We start from the raw sequence: 19,070 nt of genomic DNA, 5'->3' as shown, positions 1-19,070 counted from the left end.
GAATTATTTCCGTTGTGGTGAAATACGTCATGTCAGCATGAGTTAGGGCTGGGCCATATACCGGTATTGATACACGGACCGGTTTGGGTTTTTACTTTACCTTCTATAACCGTATTTGAATGTTTGGTTTGTTAAATGTGATACGCCATGTGTAACGTGCATTTTTATGGTTTACTTCGCTACTTAAGTCATCTCTCTCTGCTCTCTCTCCATGCCTCTTTCCACACAGACCTAGCCCCGCCCCGTCACTCAAGGAGCGGATGTTGTTCTTCAACCACGAGATACTTGCATCCAGTCTCTGCATGATTAATGCAGCACATTAAACAATGTTGAAGACAAAGATGCTGTTTTCACTTTGCTTCTTAATATAAATCCACTAGTGTTCTATTAGTTTGTGTTTCTTATATCTGCAAACAGCTAGATTGTCTTTTCTTAGCAAATTGGGCCTGAATCTTGTTACCCGCTAATGCTAATCGCTAACTAGCTAATAAATGTACTGAGTCAGAGCAAACGTAACTAGCTATACAGCCTGATAATAAGTGATGGTATAGACCTACAGTACCAGCCAAAAGTTGACACACCTATTCATTCAAGGATTTTTCTTTATGTGTACCATTTCCTACATTGTAGAATAATAGTGAAACTATGAAATAACACATATGGAATCATGCAGTAAACAAAAGTGTTAAATCAAAATATATTTGAGATTTGAGATTCTTCAAAGTAGCCACCCTTTGTCTTGACAGCTTTGCACACTCTTGGCATTCTCTCAACCAGCTTAACCTGGAATGCTTTTCCAACAGTCTTGAAGGAGTTCCCACATATGTAGAGCACTTGCTGGCTGATTTTTATTCAGTCTGCGGTCCAACTCATCCCAAACCATCTCAATTGGGTTGAGGTCGGGGGATTGTGGAGGCCAGGTTATCTGCATCTCAGTGCCGTGATTGTGCGCCGCCCTATAGGACTTCCAATTGGCCCAGCTTTGTCCGGGTTTGGCCAGGGTAGGTCGTCATTGTAAATAAGAATTTGTTCTTAACTGACTTGCCTAGTTAAATAAAAGGTAAAAAAAATAAAATAATAATAAACACTATTCTCATTCGTAACCCCACATATTTATATCAGCATGCAAACCCCATGAAGACCAATTTGAATGCTTATTATGGGAAATTCCATCCTACTAATGATACCATCATGACAGATCAGTTTGTTCAGGAATACAAAACATATTTTGGACGTAATCCTACTTGTAAACTAATTTCATTAGTTATAATAATCCCTACAGCCCAGGGGTTCCCAACCTAGATGATTAGGTCTTTTTTTATTACAATTTGCGATTCTTTATATCTAAAACAACACATACATCTGCTGTACTTTAGGCTGGAAACAAGCGACTCTGATGCACATGGGAATATCTTTGGTTTGTCTAACATTCAGAAGCTGAGTTACGACCTTCTAAACTCGGAGTCAAAGAAATTGGACTTTGCTTGGGGAGTAATCTCATACTGTCACTATCAATTGATCGAATCACTATGTAAAAGAGAATATGTATAATTAAATTAAGGGTTCATATAAATTGTCATAAAACATATATTTGGTAGCAGAATAACATTTGGGGAAATCAGGTCTAGACTTCATTTTCCTTATCCATTATTATCATCATCATCATTACATAGCCTGCCTAAAATATGTCAGTCTTTTTAAACTACGTACAATTTCAGGAAATTAGCTTCAAAACAACATTTTCAAATGTCCAAAAGGGGGCGTTGGGGAAAATATTTTGGGAACTCCTGCTACAGCCAAATGTTTAGGCTAAGCTTCACCACCAAGTTAGTTCAAACAATTAGGAAGTCGTCTTTATGATGCGTTTTACAATAGGCCTACAGCCCAGTCAGCTATTTTCAGGTCAAGCCAGTGTGTGGGTTTCCAGAGTGGTGTGTGTGTGTGGGGGGTCTACTCCATGTCAGGGACATCCCAGACATCCTGTGAGCAGACAGAGAACACTATGTGGCTCCAAGAACACAGAGGAAGCTGGATGCAGAGGGGAACAGAAACTGACTCCGCACACAGATGCTAAAGTAAGCAATAAATGTAATACATGTATTGTTACAAGACCCCGCACAAAAATGAGTAATCATTGTGACTCGTACTTTAAAAACACAAAGTTATATAAAGGACAAGCCCATCAGGTAGGCAAACTTGACATTGTAAGGAAGGCGAGCTTTTGAGAAGTTGTTTATTTTTTAAATATTTTTTTTGAGAATTAAGAAAACAGGGACTGGCTGCAAGAGTGAACATGTTTCTTACGGTTTACTTTCTGAGGACATATTAATCAATGCGGGAGATTTAATGACGGTATTTATGGGCCAACAGCTAAATGTCATAGACAGCCTGTCTGATTATAATAAAACCAATGCTGAATCCATTAACATGGCTGGAATGTGTTTTTGCCCGAAAAGGCTCACATCCTCATGGTGTTCCATCTGTTATGTCTAGCTCAGCTATAGGCAAACTGTATCCTCTCCACCAGTGATATTTTATCTCCCAGACAGCACAGACGTGGAAAAATGTAAGGTTACTTGCATAACCCTGGTTCTCTGACATTATGAGTGAGATCTCTTCACTAAGACTGCCCACCCTCTCGGAAGTGCCTATCAAAAGTGTTTGTTGGAGACAGACAGGTAAGAGTGGCGAATGAGGTGAAACCCTCACACTTCCATAAAAGGAACAACTCTCCCGCCTTCTGGTTATTCTCAAGCATGCTTTTCTTCCTCATGCTCCTGCGAGCAGGGGAATGCGGTTAGATATCTCATACCATAATATCAGAGAACCACTGTTATGAAAGTAATCTTTAGTTCTCTTTCAATTATTTGTTTTGATATCTCACATGGGGATATGGCCAACTCCCGTATTGCAAAACATGCTCTCCAAAGCCAGGGAAGTCCCAACATCAGCAACCCTCAGAGGTCGCGAAATTAATGGAGTACGTACCGAAGAGGTGCAGAGACAACCCAACAGGGGAAAAACTTCATAAAGTGAGGGGAAGCCCAATATAAGACGCATACAATCTCAGTTTAATGAGATATGCTCCAAAAACAGTGCACAAGAGGTAAACTCCTTTGTAGGAGAGGGACCTTCCAGGCACCTCCAAAGATTATCGCCCCATTATAATGGTTCCCATGATCCGGCAGGATATCGTCGAAAAGAGAAGGGCCCAATAAGTGATGCGCATAACACCCTTGCCAGAGCTCTCCTACAATCCAAGTAGATGCGAACCGCACGTAATGGACAACAGGGACGCCCTTCTAGAGAAGGCAACAGGTGAAAAGCCATCGGCTCCAAGGTGCGACAATGGGAAAAAGTCGACCCGAGCCAAAGACAGGGTTAGGTACATTGACCTGAAAAACCCCAGGGCAGACTGTGGGCGCGAACAGTGACTGGTTAAGCACAGTCCACACATACGCTTAGTGATGCCAAAGGCCTTAGTAAAGTGAAAGAAGGAGGAATATTACATCTCCACACTTTCCAGTGGCTAATAGCTGCTGTGAAAGGGTTTTAAGCACAACAGACATGTCCCAGGACGAGCTAAAAGCTCAGAGACTGGGTTTAAGCAAAGCGCCCTGCTTAGAGACTACACAACAGTTATGGATAATCTGTTTCAAGCATCGCTGAACTTTGCTCCATTCATCTTAGCCTTGATCCTGACTAGTCTCCCAGTCCCTGCCGCTAGAAAACCTTACGCCTTGGAAGGCCGAAAAAGTGGCTAAAGGGCCATAACAAAGATGAACCTTCTCGCACTCCAACAAATCCTGCAAGGAGCATAGGACCATGGAAAACAGAGTGTAGTGAATAACAATCTGTCTAGTCGCACCACTTCTCCACAAAAAAACACACACCAACTGTGAAAACAGAAAGCTTGCATAAGTGGCTGCCACTCTTTTCCAAGAGTTGCAGGCCTGTCTCTTTCCCTTTTTTTCTAAAGAATCTGGGTGAGGATGGAGAATTGCTTCGTTCGCTAGGGTATAAACCCTGCATGACGATAGCCAGGGTTGGGGAGTAACTGATTCATGTATTCTGATTACAAAAAATGACTTTTAAATTCAGAAAGGATGTTCGCAAAAAAAAGACACCTTTCTGTTCTCAATGACATTCAATTCAGCATTGGAAAAAAGGCACAATTTGAAGTTAGTTTCACCTGAGTGAGTCTGACCACAAGTCAGAGATCATGTATCCTTTTTGTCTTCTTCTAATGCATCTTAATACAAAAGTAACGGAAAGTAAATGAGATTACATTACTGAGTTTGGGTAGTCCAAAAGTTACATCACTGATTACAATTCGACATGTAACTAGTAACGGATTACATTTAGAAAGTAACCTACCCAACCCAGACGATAGCTGCCAGGACTGATCGTAAGCACAGTTGTAACTGCCGACCAACAAAAAAAAATCACTGGTCATCGAGGAGCTCAAAGATGAAGAAGATAAGAATAAGGCATCACCCACTTCTCCTGGGTATCAGCTCTTCCATCTCTTTGGGATGGGGTTTCCTCGGGCCTTATCGTGTTATCGCTGCAGTAAGTCAGTCTGGATAGATGCGGGAAGCAGGCTGTCTCGGGACAGAGCAACCAGCACCATGATGTAAGACATCAGGCAATATAGCCTAGTCCCCCCCCACCCACCCTTTTCCCTAAGATCCAGAAAGTAAAGTAAGGAATAACTGATTGTGCATGTCCAGGCTTGGGGTACCCTTAGCAAGAATCCTGCTAGTGAGGGGCTCTTAGCTTCCCTGAGGCAAGGGCAAACTGGTACTGCGGGGAGCTGTTAATAAAAATAAAATAAAAATCAGGGCTTGAGTCTTTTCCCGTTGTATAGATCCATTGACGGGCGCTGAGCCACTACAGGGGATGGCCACCCGATGTCCAGTCTGGCCGCAGCCGCTTTCAGACATAAAAGAGCCCAAACTTCACTGGAGGTGGTCTGTGGGCCTGAAAGGGTGGGAGAACGGGGTCGTCAGTCCCCATCTCCTGCACTATCTCAAGGATCTCCATGATATTAATCCCATCGTGATCCCCCAACTCGCCTTCCCCTGACACTATGTCGTCAGCCATTGAGGGGAGAGAGTCGAGGCTAGTGGGGCGTTAGCTAGCTAGAAGCTACCTTGTGGTGAAGGTGTGCCGTGGCTAGCTCAGTGCTGGCCAAGTTAGCCTTCAGAAAGAGCGCTTCCGCAACCGAAGGTGCCGTGAAGGCTGAGATGGTCAGTCTAGTAAACACAATAGGTGAATGTAGATGATAAAAGGGTGCTCACAACGCTACCGTGTTGCAGGTAGGGTATGGTAGCAAGGTTAGCTTGCCTCTCAGCAAGGTAGCCAAGTTAGCCTTGCAGAGTGGGCTAACTGAGTCTCAGTAGCTAGCGGAGACTGAGAAGTAGAAAAGGATTTCAAAACTAAACCTTCCGGTTAGTACTCAACCTCTCGACAGGGTATGAAGACCTACAGTTGAAGTCGGAACTTATCCTTCAGGGTTCATTTCTGGGTATCCAGTCGATATGAGGCGAGCTAGAGTAGTGCGACCATTCATGAGGAAGAGAAGCAAGAATAACCAGAGGGTGGGAGTGTGGCTCCTTTTATAGAAGTGAGGGTCTCACCTCATTCGCTACTCTACCTCTGTCTCCAACAGACGCTTTTGATAGGTACTTCCATGAGAATAGGCGGTCGTAGCGAACCCCCACATGTGAGATATCAAAATTAATAATTGAAAGAGAACGACCCATTTATTAGGACCAGGAGTTTTTACTGATCACATGACCTGATTAGGGAAAATAATCTCTACCCTGGTCAGGACAAGAGGTCAGAAACACCTTTGTCCTGAAACATTAATACTACTACTACGGTCTACTGGGGAAACCAGTAGACCGTAGGACATTCTTCAAGAAATGAAATCATTATTCAGGTACACAAGTCCTCCGCATTTGGACTGTTTAACCCAGACACGCTACTTAATGAAAACATCTCAAACTGAGATCATAGTGAAGCTTAGAGTGCCTACCTCCAGCAGAACAACCCCTTCCAGTATCACAGACAAATTTCAGACATCAGCCATCTAATCAGTTGAAAGAGATTTCCTGTTTCCTTTTTATATGTGTGAGGTCAGTTGGGGTGGACTGGGTGTAGACTTTAGTTTCTAGCTCCCTCTCTCCATGTGCACCTCCCCTTCTACCTGCAGGAACTAACAGGAAGAGAATAAGGGAGTGTGGTCAATGGAAGCTCACAAAAGAGCCTCATCCAGTCCAAACCAGTCAGACGAAGCCATCTTAAGTCGCTCTATTTCTATGGATCGCTGCCCTCTCTTACAGTAGCTCCCGGTTTGTCAGAAGTCTAGTTTAAACACTCCGACTGAGACCGAACAAAAAAATATTTTTTCTCTCTCTACGCTGTCCATTCCCCCCCCCCCTCCCTCCCTCCATCCCCCCTCCCCTCTGTAGCACGAACCAAGTAACCTATCAAATGAAGTCTTTGTTTGCACAAATTTCAAGTCGTGGTGGCATGACTTCTACAATTCCGTCTGAGCGCATAAATAATGAATAATGTGTGCCAGCCTACTGGGTGACTCAAACAGCCCGTTATACAGCTGCTCAGTTCACAGTGCACCAAGCTGCGCACTGAGCACTATCTGGCAGATCTAACGATGTAAGGGCACTAAGGGCAGTTCACATGGATCACTGTACGGCAGCTTGATAAATCATACCCGTTTGCCCCTGGGGTATTAAACATATGGAGATCCATCCAACAACAGTACACACAACATACTTTCTCTCTTCCTGCTGGAGTTACACTACCGGTCAAAAGTTTTAGAATACCTAGTCATTCAAGGGTTTTTCTTTATTTTTACTATTTTCTACATTGTAGAATAATAGTGAAGACATCAAAACTATGAAAGAACACATAAGGAATCGTGTAGTAACCAAAAAAAGTGTTGAACAAATCAAAATATATTTTATATTTGAGATTCTTCAAATAGCCACTCTTTACATTGATGACAGCTTTGCACACTTGGAATTCTCTCAACCAGCGTCATGAGGTGGTCACCTGGAATGCATTTCAATTAACAGGTGTGCCTTCTTAAAAAGTTAATTTGTGGAATTTCTTTCCTTCTTAATGCGTTTGAGCCAATCAGTTGTGTTGTGACAAGGTCGGGGGATACAGAAGATAGCCCTATTTGGTAAAAGACCAAGTCCATATTATGGCAAAACAGCTCAAATAAGCAAAGAGAAACGACAGTCCATCATTACATTAAGTCAATTCCAAAATTCCAAAAATGTCAAGAACTTTGAAAGTTTCAAGTGCAGTGGCAAAAACCAAATCTAATTTTATTGGTCACATACACATGGTTATCAGATGTTATTGCGAGTGTAGCAAATTGCTTGTGCTTCTACTTCCGACAGTGCAGCATTATCTAACAAGTAATTTCTAACAATTCCACAACAAATACCAAATACCTAATACACACAGATCTAAGTAAAGGAATGGAATAAGAATATATAAATATATGGATGAGCAATGAACGAGCGGAATAGGCTAAGATGCAATAGATAGTAAAGAATACAGTATATACATATGAGATGAGTAATGCAAGATATGTAAACATTGTTTACAGTGGCATTATTAAAGTGGCTAGTGTTAAAGTGGCTAATGATTTAAAGTCTGTATGTAGGCATCAGCCTCTCTGTGCTAGTGATGGCTATTTAACACATCTGATGGCCTTGAGATAGAAGCTGTTTTTCAGTCTCTCGGTCTCAGCTTTGATGCACCTGTACTGACCTCGCCTTCTGGATGGTAGCGGGGTGAACAGGCAATGGCTCAGGTGGTTGTTGTCCTTGATGATCTTTTTGGCCTTCCTGTGACATCGGGTGCTGTAGGTGTCCTGGAGGGCAGGTAGTTTGCCCCCGGTGATGCGTTGTGCAGACCACACCATTCTCAAGAGAGCCCTGCGGTTGTGGGCAATGCAGTTGCCATACCAGGCGGTGATACAGCCCGACAGGATGCTCTCAAATGTGCATCTGTTAAAGTTTGTGAGGGTTTTAGGTGACATGCCAAACTTCTTCAGCCTCCTGAGGTTAAAGAGGCGCAGTTCTTTACCACACGGTCTGTATGGGTGGACCACTTCAGTTTGTCAGTGATGTGTGCACCGAGGAATAAAAAAAAAAAACGTTCCACCTTCTCCACTGCTGTCCTGTCGATGTGGATAGGGGGATGCTCCCTCTGCTGTTTCCTGAAGTCCACAATCATCTCTTTCGTTTTTCTGACATTGAGTGAGGTAAAATTCCTGACACCACACTCCGAGAACCCTCACCTCCTCCCTGTAGGCTGTCTCGTCGTTGTTGGTAATCAAGCCTACTACTGTTGTGTCGTCTGCAAACTTGATGATTGAGTTGCAGGCGTGCATGGCCACGCAGTCATGGGTGAACAGGGAGTACAGAAGGGGGCTGAGCATGCACCCTGTTGGGGCCCCAGGATCAGCGAAGTGAAGATGTTGTTTCCTACCTTCACCACCTGGGGGCAGCCCGTCAGGAAGTCCAGGACCCAATTGCACAGGGTGGGGTTGAGACTAGGGATGCACCGATTAAATTTTTTGCCGGTACCGATATCTGATATATTCCTTGCCAAATAAAAACCGATACCGATATTTAACATTTTATCAGCCATTTAAGCATTCTATTACAATCAAATAGTTGAAACACACACACACACACACTGACCAAAAAGTTATTTTGTTGGCATTTACGTGTCCCCATTACCAGTAAAGCATAATCAAAACCTATTTCTTTCACTTACTTGCTGTGCTGTTTTGTTGTTCATTTGTTCAGTCTCAACCAGGATTTCATTATACATGTCAAGCAGTGAAGTTTCAGCTGTCTGTCTGCCCATGGCCTTTCTTCCTCGGTGCGCACTGTCACTGTGTCCGTTTCCATCTTGTCCAGCTGTGTCTAACATGTCACGTAAACCGTAAATTGAAGTAGAGGTCCTTGTACCTAGCATCGAGCATGGTGGCGACACAGTAAAGAGGCTCAGAGAGAATGGCACGAATCACTTGTTCACAGCCTTGAGAACTTTTGGAAGTTTTAACCCTACTGTCTGTGTCGGCAGTTTTGTTGAGCAGGCATTTCAATGCCATGACAGAGGGTATCACGTCTGCTGTAGACGCATGTGATTAGCTTATTTCTCAAGTCAGCTGTTCGAATGGAGCTAGGGGTATGTTCATGTTTCCAAGTTTCAAACATGTTCTCAAATGCCATTGAAATGGCAGCAGCGGTATGAGAACCAGCACATTCTTGAAAAATCTGAAAAATAGCGCCTACTTGGTAGTGTGTACCGGGGGCTCGAGGTGCTTGACCAGTCGGAAAAAGCCAACATCATCCATGACAGAGAACGGTTGATTGTCAAGGTCAATGAACTCCATTATCTTGGCATTAATGGATGTCGCCTTTGAGTTGTCTCGCTGAAAATGTCTTACTCTTTCAAGTGACTGCTCGACTTGAACTTGTTTAGTTGTTGGAATTGTGCCCTTAGTATTTTTCTGCTTTTGTTCTGTGTAGCGCTGTATTTTTGTGGCGTCATTACGTCATCTACCTACGTTTATATAGGTATGAACGTCAGCTTTGACATTGGTTTTGCACATTGGTGTTAAACTAGACATTGGGCCGACGCTGGCCTTTTTAGAAATATATCGTGCATCCCTAGCTGAGACGCAGGGCCTCAAGCTCAACGATGATCTTGGAGGGTACTATGGTGTTGAATGCTGTAGTCAATGAACATCATTCTTGCATAGGTATTCCTCTTGTCCAAATGGGATAGGGCAGTGTGCAGTGTGATGGCGATTGCGTTGTCTGTGGACCTATTTGGGCGGTAAGCCAATTGAAGTGGGTCTAGGGTGACAGGTAAGATGGAATATATGATCCTTGACTAGTCTCTCAAAGCACTTCATGATGACAGAAGTGAGTGCTATGGGGTGATAGTCATTTAGTTCAATTACCTTTGCATTCTTGGGTACAGAACAATGGTGGCCATCTTGAAGCATGTGGGGACAGCAGACTGGGATAGGTGGAGATTGAATATGTCCGTAAACACACCAGCCAGCTGGTCTGTGCATGCTCGGAGGACGTGGATAGGGATGCCGTCTGGGCCGGAAGCCTTGCGAGGGTTAACATGTTTAAATGTCTTAATCACAACGGCCACAGAGAAGGAGAGCCCACAGTCCTTGGTAGAGGGCCGCGTCGGTGGCACTGTATTATCCTCAAAGCGGGCAAAGAAGGTGTTTAGTTTGTCTGGAAACAAGACGTCAGTGTCCTTTTGTGGTCCGTGATTGTCTGTAGACCCTGCCACATAAGTCGTGTCTGAGCAGTTGAATTGTGACTACACTTTGTCTCTATACTGACATTTTGCTTGTTTGCTTGCCTTGCAGAGGGAATAACTACACAGTTTGGCCATATTCCCAGTCGCCTTGCCATGGTTAAATGCAGTGGTACGCGCTTTCAGTTTTGTGCGAATGCTACCATCTATCCACGGTTTCTGGTGAGGGTAGGTTTTAATAATAGTGGGTACAACAACTCCTATACACTTCCTTATAAACTCACTCACCAAATCAGCGTATACGTCGATATTATTCTCTGAGGCTACCTGGAACATATCCTAGTCCGCGTGATCAAAACAATCTTGAAGCGTGGATTCCGACTGGTCAGACTAGCGTTGAATAGTCCTTAGCACGGGTACTTCCTGTTTGAGTTTCAACCTATAGGAAGGGAGGAGCAAAACGGTCAGATTTTCCGAAACGAGGGCGGGTGAGCATTGTGGAAGTCAGAGTAACAGTGTTCGTGTTTTTCCCAGCGCGAGTGTTACAGTCGACATGCTGATAGATTTTAGGTAGCCTTGTTCTCAAATTTGCTTTGTTAAAATCCCCAGCTACAATAAATGCAGCCTGAGGATATATGGTTTCCAGTTTGCATAAAGTCCAGTGAAGTTCCTTGAGGGCCGTTGTGGTATCGGCTTGAGGGGGGATATACACAGCTGTTACAATAACCGAAGAGAATTCTCTTGGGAGATAATACGGTCGGCATTTGATTGTGAGGAACTGTAGGTCAGGTGAACAAAAAGGACTTGAGTTTCTGTATGTTTTTACAATTACACCATCGTTAATCATGAAACATACACCCCGCCCTTCTTCTTCCCGGAGAGATGTTTATTCCTGTCGGCGCGGAGCACTGAGAATCCAGGTGGCTGTACCGACTCCGACAGCATATGCCGAGAGAGCCATGCTTCCGTGAAACAGAGTATGTTAAAATCCCTGATGTCAATCTAGAAATCAACCCTTGTCCTGATTTTGTCGACCTTATTGGACATTAGCGAGTAATATACTCGAAAGTGGTGGGTGGTGTGTGCACCTCCGAATTCTGACTAGAAGACCGCTCCAGTCTCCCTCTTCTCCGGCGGCGTTGTTTTGGGTCGGCCCCTGAAATCAGTTCAAACGCCCTTGGCTGGAGCGGACAAAGGATCTGCGTCGGGAAAGTCGTATTCCTGGTCGTAGTGCTGGTAAGTTGACATCGCTCTGTTATCCAATAGTTCTTCCTGGATGTATGCAATAACACTTAAGATTTTCTAGGCTAACAATGTAAGAAATAATACATAAAAAAACTAAATACTGCAAAGTTTCCTAAGAACTAGAAGTGAGGCAGCACTCTCTGTCGGCGCCAGCTTTCACTATGATGAAACTGGCTCTCATGAGAACCGCCACAGGAATGGAAGACCCAGAGTTACCTCTGCTGCAGAGTATATGTTCATTAGAGTTAGAGGCCTCAGAAATTGCAGCCCAAATAAATGCTTCAGAGTAACAGACACATCTCAACATCAACTGTTCAGTGGAGACTGATGAATCAGGCCTTCATGGTCGAATTGCTGCCAAGAAACCACTACTAAATGACACCAATAATAAGAAGAAAGTCGCTTGGGCCAAGAAACACTTGCAATGGACATTAGACCAGTGGAAATCTGTCCTTTGGTCTGATGAGTCCAAATGAGATTTTATGGTTCCAACCGCCATGCCTTTGTGAGATGCAGAGTAGGTAAACGGATGATCTCCGCATGTGTGGTTCCCACTGTGAAGCATGGATGTGAAGGTGTGATGGTATGGGGGTGCTTTGCTGGTGACACGGTCTGTGATTTATTTAAAATTTAAGGCACACTTAACCAGCATGGCTACCACACCATTCTGCAGCCATACGCCATCCCATCTGGTTTGGGCTTAGTGGGACTATCATTTGTTTTTCAACAGGACAATGACCCAACACACCTCCAGGTTGTGTAAGGGCTATTTGACCAAGAAGGAGAGTGATGGAATGCTGCATCAGATGACATGGCCTCCACAATCCCCCGACCTCAACCAAATTGAGATGGTTTGGGATGAGTCGGACCACAGAGTGAAGGAAAAGCAGCCAACAAGTGCTCAGCATATGTGGGAACTCCAGGTGAAGCGGGTTGAGAGAATGCCAAGAGTTTGCAAATCTGTCATCAAAGCAAAGGGTGGCTTTTTGAAGAATCTCAAATATAAAATATATTTTGATATGTTTAACACTTTTTTGGTTACTACATGATTCCATATGTGTTCTTTCATAGTTTTGACGTCTTCACTATTATTCTACACTATTATTCTTGTCACGCCCTGACCTGAGATATCTCTGTTTTCTTTATATTTTGGTTAGGTCAGGGTGTGACTCGGGTGGGTACGCTAGTTTTTTTATTGTCTAGGGTTTTTGTAGGTCTAGGTGATTTGTATGTCTATGGTGGCCTGATATGGTTCCCAATCAGAGGCAGCTGTTTATCGTTGTCTCTGATTGGGGATCATACTTAGGTAGCCATTTTCCCTTTGGTGTTCGTGGGTTCTTGTCTATGTGTAGTTGCCTGTCAGCACTCATTTGTATAGCTTTTGGTTAGTTTGTTCAGTGTTCATTCTTTTAATAAATTAGAATGTACGCATACCACGCTGCGCCTTGGTCTTATTCATACGACGCACGTGACAACAATGTAGAAAATAGTAAAAATAAAGAAAAACCCTGAACGAGTAGGTGTTCTAAAACTTTTGACCGGTAGTGTACAGTGGCAAGAAAAAGTACGTGAACACTTTGGAATTATCTGGATGTCTGCTTAAATTGGTCATACAATTTGATCTGATCTTCATCTACTCACAACAATAGACAAACACAGTCTGCTTAAACGAATAACACACAAGCAATTATGAGTTATGTCTTTATTGAACACACCGTGTAAACATTCATAGTGCAGGGTGGGAAAAGTATGTGAACCCTTGTTTTAGTTCAGCAATATTCTTGTGATGTGTGAACTGCTCTCGAGGTCATGCCACAGCATCTCATTCGGGTTGAGGTCAGGACTCTGACTGGGCCATTCCAGAAGGCGTATTTTCTTATGTTGAAGCCATTCTGTTGATTTACTTCTGTGTTATGGGTCGTTGTCCCGTTGCGTCACCCAACTTCTGTTGACCTTCAATTGACGAACAGATAGCCTTACATTCTCCTGCAAAAAGCATTGATAAACTTGGGAATGTATTTTTCTGTCGATGATAGCAAGCTGTCCAGGCCCTGAGGCAGCAAAGCAGCCCCAAACCATGATGCTCCCTCCACCATACTTTACAGTTCGGATGAGGTTTTGATGTTGGTGTGTTGTGCCTTTTTTTCTCCACACAGTGTTGTGTGTTCCTTCCAAACAACTCAACTGTAGTTTCATCTATCCACAGAATATTTTGCCAGTAGCGCTGTGGAACATCCAGGTGCTCTTATGCGAACTTCAGATGTGCAGCAATGTTTTTTTTTGGACAGCAGTGGCTTCTACCGTGGTGTCCTCCCATGAACACCATTCTTGTTTAGTGTTTTACATATCATAGACTCGTCAAAAGAGATGTAAACATGTACCAGAGATTTCTGTAAGTCTTTAGCTGACACTAGGATTCTTCTTAACCTCATTGAGCATTCTGCGCTGTGCTCTTGCAGTCATCTTTGCAGGACGGCCAGTCCTAGGGAGAGTAGCAACAGTGCTGAACTTTCTCCACTTATAGACAATTTGTCTTACCGTGGACTGATGAACATCAAGGCTTTTAGAGATACTTTTGTAACCCTTTCCAGCTTTATGCAAGTCAACAATTCTTAATCTTAGGTCTTCTGAGATCTCTTTTGTTTGAGGCATGGTTCACATCAGGCAATGCTTCTTGTGAATAGCAAACTCAAATTTTGTGAGTGTTTTGTATAGGGCAGGGCAACTCTAACCAACACCTCCAATCTTATCTCATTGATTAGACTCCAGGTTAGTGGACTCCTGACTCCAATTATCTTTTGGAGAAGTCATTGGCCTAGGGGTTCACATACTTTTTCCAACCTACACTGTGAATTTTTAAATTATGTATTCAATATAGACTAGAAAAATACAATAATTTGTGTGTTATTGGTTTAAGCACACTGTGTGTGCCTATTGTTGTGTCTTTGATGAAGGTCCGATCAAATTCTATGACCAATTTATGCAGAAATCCAGGTAATTCCAAAGGGTTCACACATTTTTTCTTGCCACTGTGTGTGTGTGTGTATATATATATATATATAAACATAATCTCCAAAAATGTCAGACAGAATTATAATCACATGGTGAAGCCTTGCCTGATTGAACTGCAACATAACTTTACCACATCAAAGTGTTTCCCTGACAGTTGCCTGACATAGTATTCAAGTAGGCCGGTAGAGAGCTTTAGACTTACCTGCCACCCCTCCTGAATCTTAATTTATGTTATTCCCCAGGTAGATTGATCAACGTAGTCTGATCGTCTGGGCTACAGAAATCTGAAAGCATACCACTAACAGAACAGTCCTTGTGTAGAAGTGGGGGTACAGGAGAATAGTAATGCCCAGCTGAACACTGGACGGTAATGCATTTCAGTAAGAGATTACCAGAGTTTGTTTTACGTCTCCCTCCAGAACAAGCAAAGATGATGACCAGTCTGTTAAATAGTATGGCTTGTTTTATGTAAGGCTTTGAGGAGAGGAGTAAAATAAGAGAATTTGGTGGCCGATTCCTGAACAACGTCTATTTGCGCCCCTACTGGATGGAAATTACAAGTGTAATGGCTGTGCTCAATGCAATGGCACTTATAAATGCAGATCCTTCAAACACCCACAAACAGGGAAATCGATCCCAATCAAAGGTGTTATTACGTGCTCCACTAAGGCAGTTATTTATCTTATAACTTGTCCTTGTGGTAAAAATTATGTGGGTAAAACAAAGCGCGAATTAAAAGTACGTATCTCAGAGCATTGTAGCACCATTAGGTGCAAAAACTTGACTTATCCAGTTGCGGCCCACTTTTTGGAGGCAGGCCACTCGATTTCGTCTCTGCGTTATATTGGCATCGAACATGTCACCCTCCCTAGGAGAGGGGGTGACCTTGATAATTTATTGTTAAAACGAGAGGCTGTCTGGATCTTTAATTTAAAGACCCTTGCTCCCTTCGGTCTCAACGTAGACTTTGATCTGAAGCCATTCTTGTGATTATTGTGACTTTGCCATTGTAATTGTTTGTAAGCTTGTGTAGTCTAAAATGAGTCTATGATCGTATGCTATCCATTTGTTTTTTGTATGCTGTTCTTTGTATGTCATTTTAATATTTGAGAATTAACCAATGATATTAGGCCACTCTTGGCCATGATTACAGACACCTGTGTGTCTTTTGACACTATATAAACGAGTCATCCCGCAGTGTTTGTGATTATACCCTGATGAAGACAGCTTGGCTGTCGAAACGTTGGTAATAAAATTTTTGCATCTGAGCTCCTACAGTGTGCGGCTCTCCTTTATTTTTTTAAGTGTTCTATTCCGCTAGCCAGCACCTCGCCTAAAAAGGTGTGCGTTTCTTTTTCTTCTAGATGGTTTTCAGATCCTACCCTCAGCCTTATGTAGGTACAGTGAGTCAGTGCTCCCACCTTCTGAAGACAAAGCTACCATTGTCCAGGCAGGGCTGCGTTGTCCAGGCAGTGTTGACTGGCATACATTAGAAAAAGGGCCAAACATAGAAATATAATTACTAGAAGGCCCATCACCACTGCGATTTGTATGTACCATGATGGGTACACTAAATTGGAGATGCTAGTTCTAATAATTATATTTCTATGCGGCCAAACCTGAGCCAAACTTATATCCCTGAGTCAAGGCCAAATAACCTCCTCCAAGGGCATTACCGCTCTTTACCTGGAACTACAGGGAGTCATTCTTAGAGAAAATATCAAAGAATGTAAAAATTGGGAACAAATACCATCCCTCTTTAAAAGAGCATTAAGACGTTGAGTGATGTATCTGAAATTCATCAGAGGGTGATTTGCGCTGCCAGAGGATCCAAGGACAGTTGAGACACTCAACATTTAAAAAAAAAAAGGACATTTGATTTACAAACATGGTGGTGCGTAGTAGACAAACAAGCATTTGTTAGCACCCTAATCAACACCAAGTACTCGACAAAGAAGTTAGAGGTCAAGTTGTTTGCAACATTTTTACACACAGGGTAATTACATTACGTGTCCCTCTTTATGTCAGCCTTGTAAAAGAGATGTTGTCTTTCTTCAACAATGTTTTGAAAGTAGACCAAGGCTGAGACAGTAGAACAGTCCAGTGCATAGGATTAGCATGAGGGCTATTTGTGTTTGTTATGATCTGGTGAGTAACTTCAAAAATAACACTTTGCAGAACATACCAGTGACCTCACCGATGTCCAGCCCCGGGGACAGACAGTGTCACAGAGAGACAAGATGATGTCATCATTTTATGTCAGGGCATCCATGCTCAGGTGTTATAATTGGGTGGAGGGGGGAGACTTGTAGTGGTTGGTGGCCGTTACTTTTGGGAAAAAATAGCAATTTTGTGAACAGTTTCACCTCTCTGAAATAAAAACACTCCAATTTAGCCTTGATGTCCAACTCACATACAGGGTTCTGATGGCATCAATGTGATGTGTACATTTAATTTATAATTTTCTCCATGAGGTTCAGTGGACAATGTTAAGTGGCCTGGCTGGCAGTCCTATATGATGTTCTGGACAGTAGCCTACCTGAGGTTCCCCCAGGGCAGGTAAAATGCCAACAGACAGAAGAATATTGTTTTTGGCACTAGAGCCAACTAACGCTAACTAGCAAAACATTTTTTTCGAAATCGATACTTGGAGTCAAAGTATGGATATGTCGTCCAAAATAATATCGCGAAATGTAACTATATACATTCTTCCCCCTTCACTATCAAAATCCATTATTTGTAGAAATGCAATTGCATAGAATGACATGTTGCCAACTGATGTGTTATTACAGACTGCAGATAATCCAAGACAGGTGAGCATTTGAAGGCCCACTCAATATGTGCTTCTATGTGCCATTGTTTGAGCTCCCTTAAATTACCTGTTATTAGTTTTTTTTACAATACATGTTGTAAGGCCTACTTTACATTTTTCCAAATATTCATTCCATATTGAAATATCATCCCATGACATTAATTAACAAGTGTATATCCAGAAATCATTATTTATCGTCACTAACATGTTATCCACATTGCAACGATTTATAGGAAAGTGGTATACAATTGCCTACCTAGACTGGTGTAAAATTAAATCGCTGTGAAATCATAAAAAGACTAACAGTCTGCGTGTGCCAGGTGCCGGTTGAATGGCACGTGTTATGGCTCCAACAAAATGCACAAGCTGATAATGAAGCAATAAACCACAAAATACAGTTTAAGTTTATATATAAAGTCGTTTCGTGTCTATAACAAAGGTAGAATTACGTTATCACCGACAGTCTTTGTTGGATTCCCAAACAACACCCCGGTGACGCTGTTACGATGTCATACACAGAAGTCGACATTTTTCTCTGAACATCATAATGTATAAAGTCCTTACTCACCTAATTTGTTACAGTAACTGTCTTTATCCTTTTCCGCACATAATTGAAACATTTCGTATTGGTTCACAGAGAGGCAACGTTAAGGTTCACACTAACCATCCGCAGCACGTGTGTGTCGTGAGCAACATTAGCATATAGTGGAATCGGCGTTTCGCCTTCAAAATAAAAGTATTCAATTGAAACTGATGCAAACGGATAAAGTCAAAACATGCCACAATTGGACTATAATTATATACAAATGAACAAGATACAAATAGACTAACCTATGGATTGTGCACCCATTAAATGGGATATCAGCCACTCAGTGACACCCACAGAACACAACTATGTAGAATTTACACAAATATTAGTGTTTTAGCTCTTATTGCAAGACTTTAACTGTTGGAAATCACCATCCCAGTCAGTATATTGTGTGTATTGAACATTCATATTGAACTGCACAGCCTGACCTATGGATTGTGCACCCATGAAACGCAGTGTGGAGAAGCTACTCTGGAAGTATAGTTTATTAGGTTACCATTTACTTCACTCTGGAAGAAGTTAAGCTACACTAAAACTACCCTCGCAAAATATACATTTCTTAACTAAAGTTACTTTGATGGATGGAAACTACAAATGTAACAGCTGTGCTCAATGCAATGGCACTCATAAATGTAGATCCTTCAAACACCCCCAAACAGGGAAACAGATCCCAATCAAAGGTGTTATCACATGCTCCACTAAGGCAGTTATTTATCTTATAACTTGTCCTTGTGGTAAAAAATTATGTGGGTAAAACAAAGCGCGAATTAAAAGTACGTATCTCAGAGCATCGTAGCACCATTAGGTGCAAAAACTCGACTTACCCAGTTGCGGCCCACTTTTTGGAAGAAAATCACTCGATTTCGTCTCTACGTTATATTGGCATCAAACATGTCACCCTCCCTAGGAGAGGGGTGACCTCGACAATTTATTGATAAAACGAGAGGCTGCCTGGATCTTTAATTTACATAGACTTTGATCTGAAGCCATTCTTGTGATTATTGTGATTTTGCTATTGTAAATGTTTGTAGGCTTATGTAGCCAAATTGTATCGATGATTGTATGTTA

At 42.4% G+C, this 19,070-nt stretch overlaps 1 protein-coding gene across 1 annotated transcript in view; it reads right to left on the bottom strand.

Moving 5' to 3' along the window:
- Positions 1 to 18,073, bottom strand: part of LOC120021829 (volume-regulated anion channel subunit LRRC8A-like) — a 30,874-nt gene extending 12,801 nt beyond the window's left edge. The window contains exon 1 of the mRNA XM_038965679.1: positions 17,982 to 18,073. The gene's annotated coding sequence lies outside the window, so the exon portion shown is untranslated. The remainder of the gene's footprint in view (positions 1 to 17,981) is intronic.
- Between the last annotated feature and the right edge of the window lie 997 nt (positions 18,074 to 19,070).

The sequence above is a fragment of the Salvelinus namaycush genome, chromosome 26 (genome assembly GCF_016432855.1).
Source record: "Salvelinus namaycush isolate Seneca chromosome 26, SaNama_1.0, whole genome shotgun sequence".
Taxonomy (NCBI): domain Eukaryota; kingdom Metazoa; phylum Chordata; class Actinopteri; order Salmoniformes; family Salmonidae; genus Salvelinus; species Salvelinus namaycush.
This window is presented reverse-complemented; position numbering and strand designations above follow the sequence as displayed.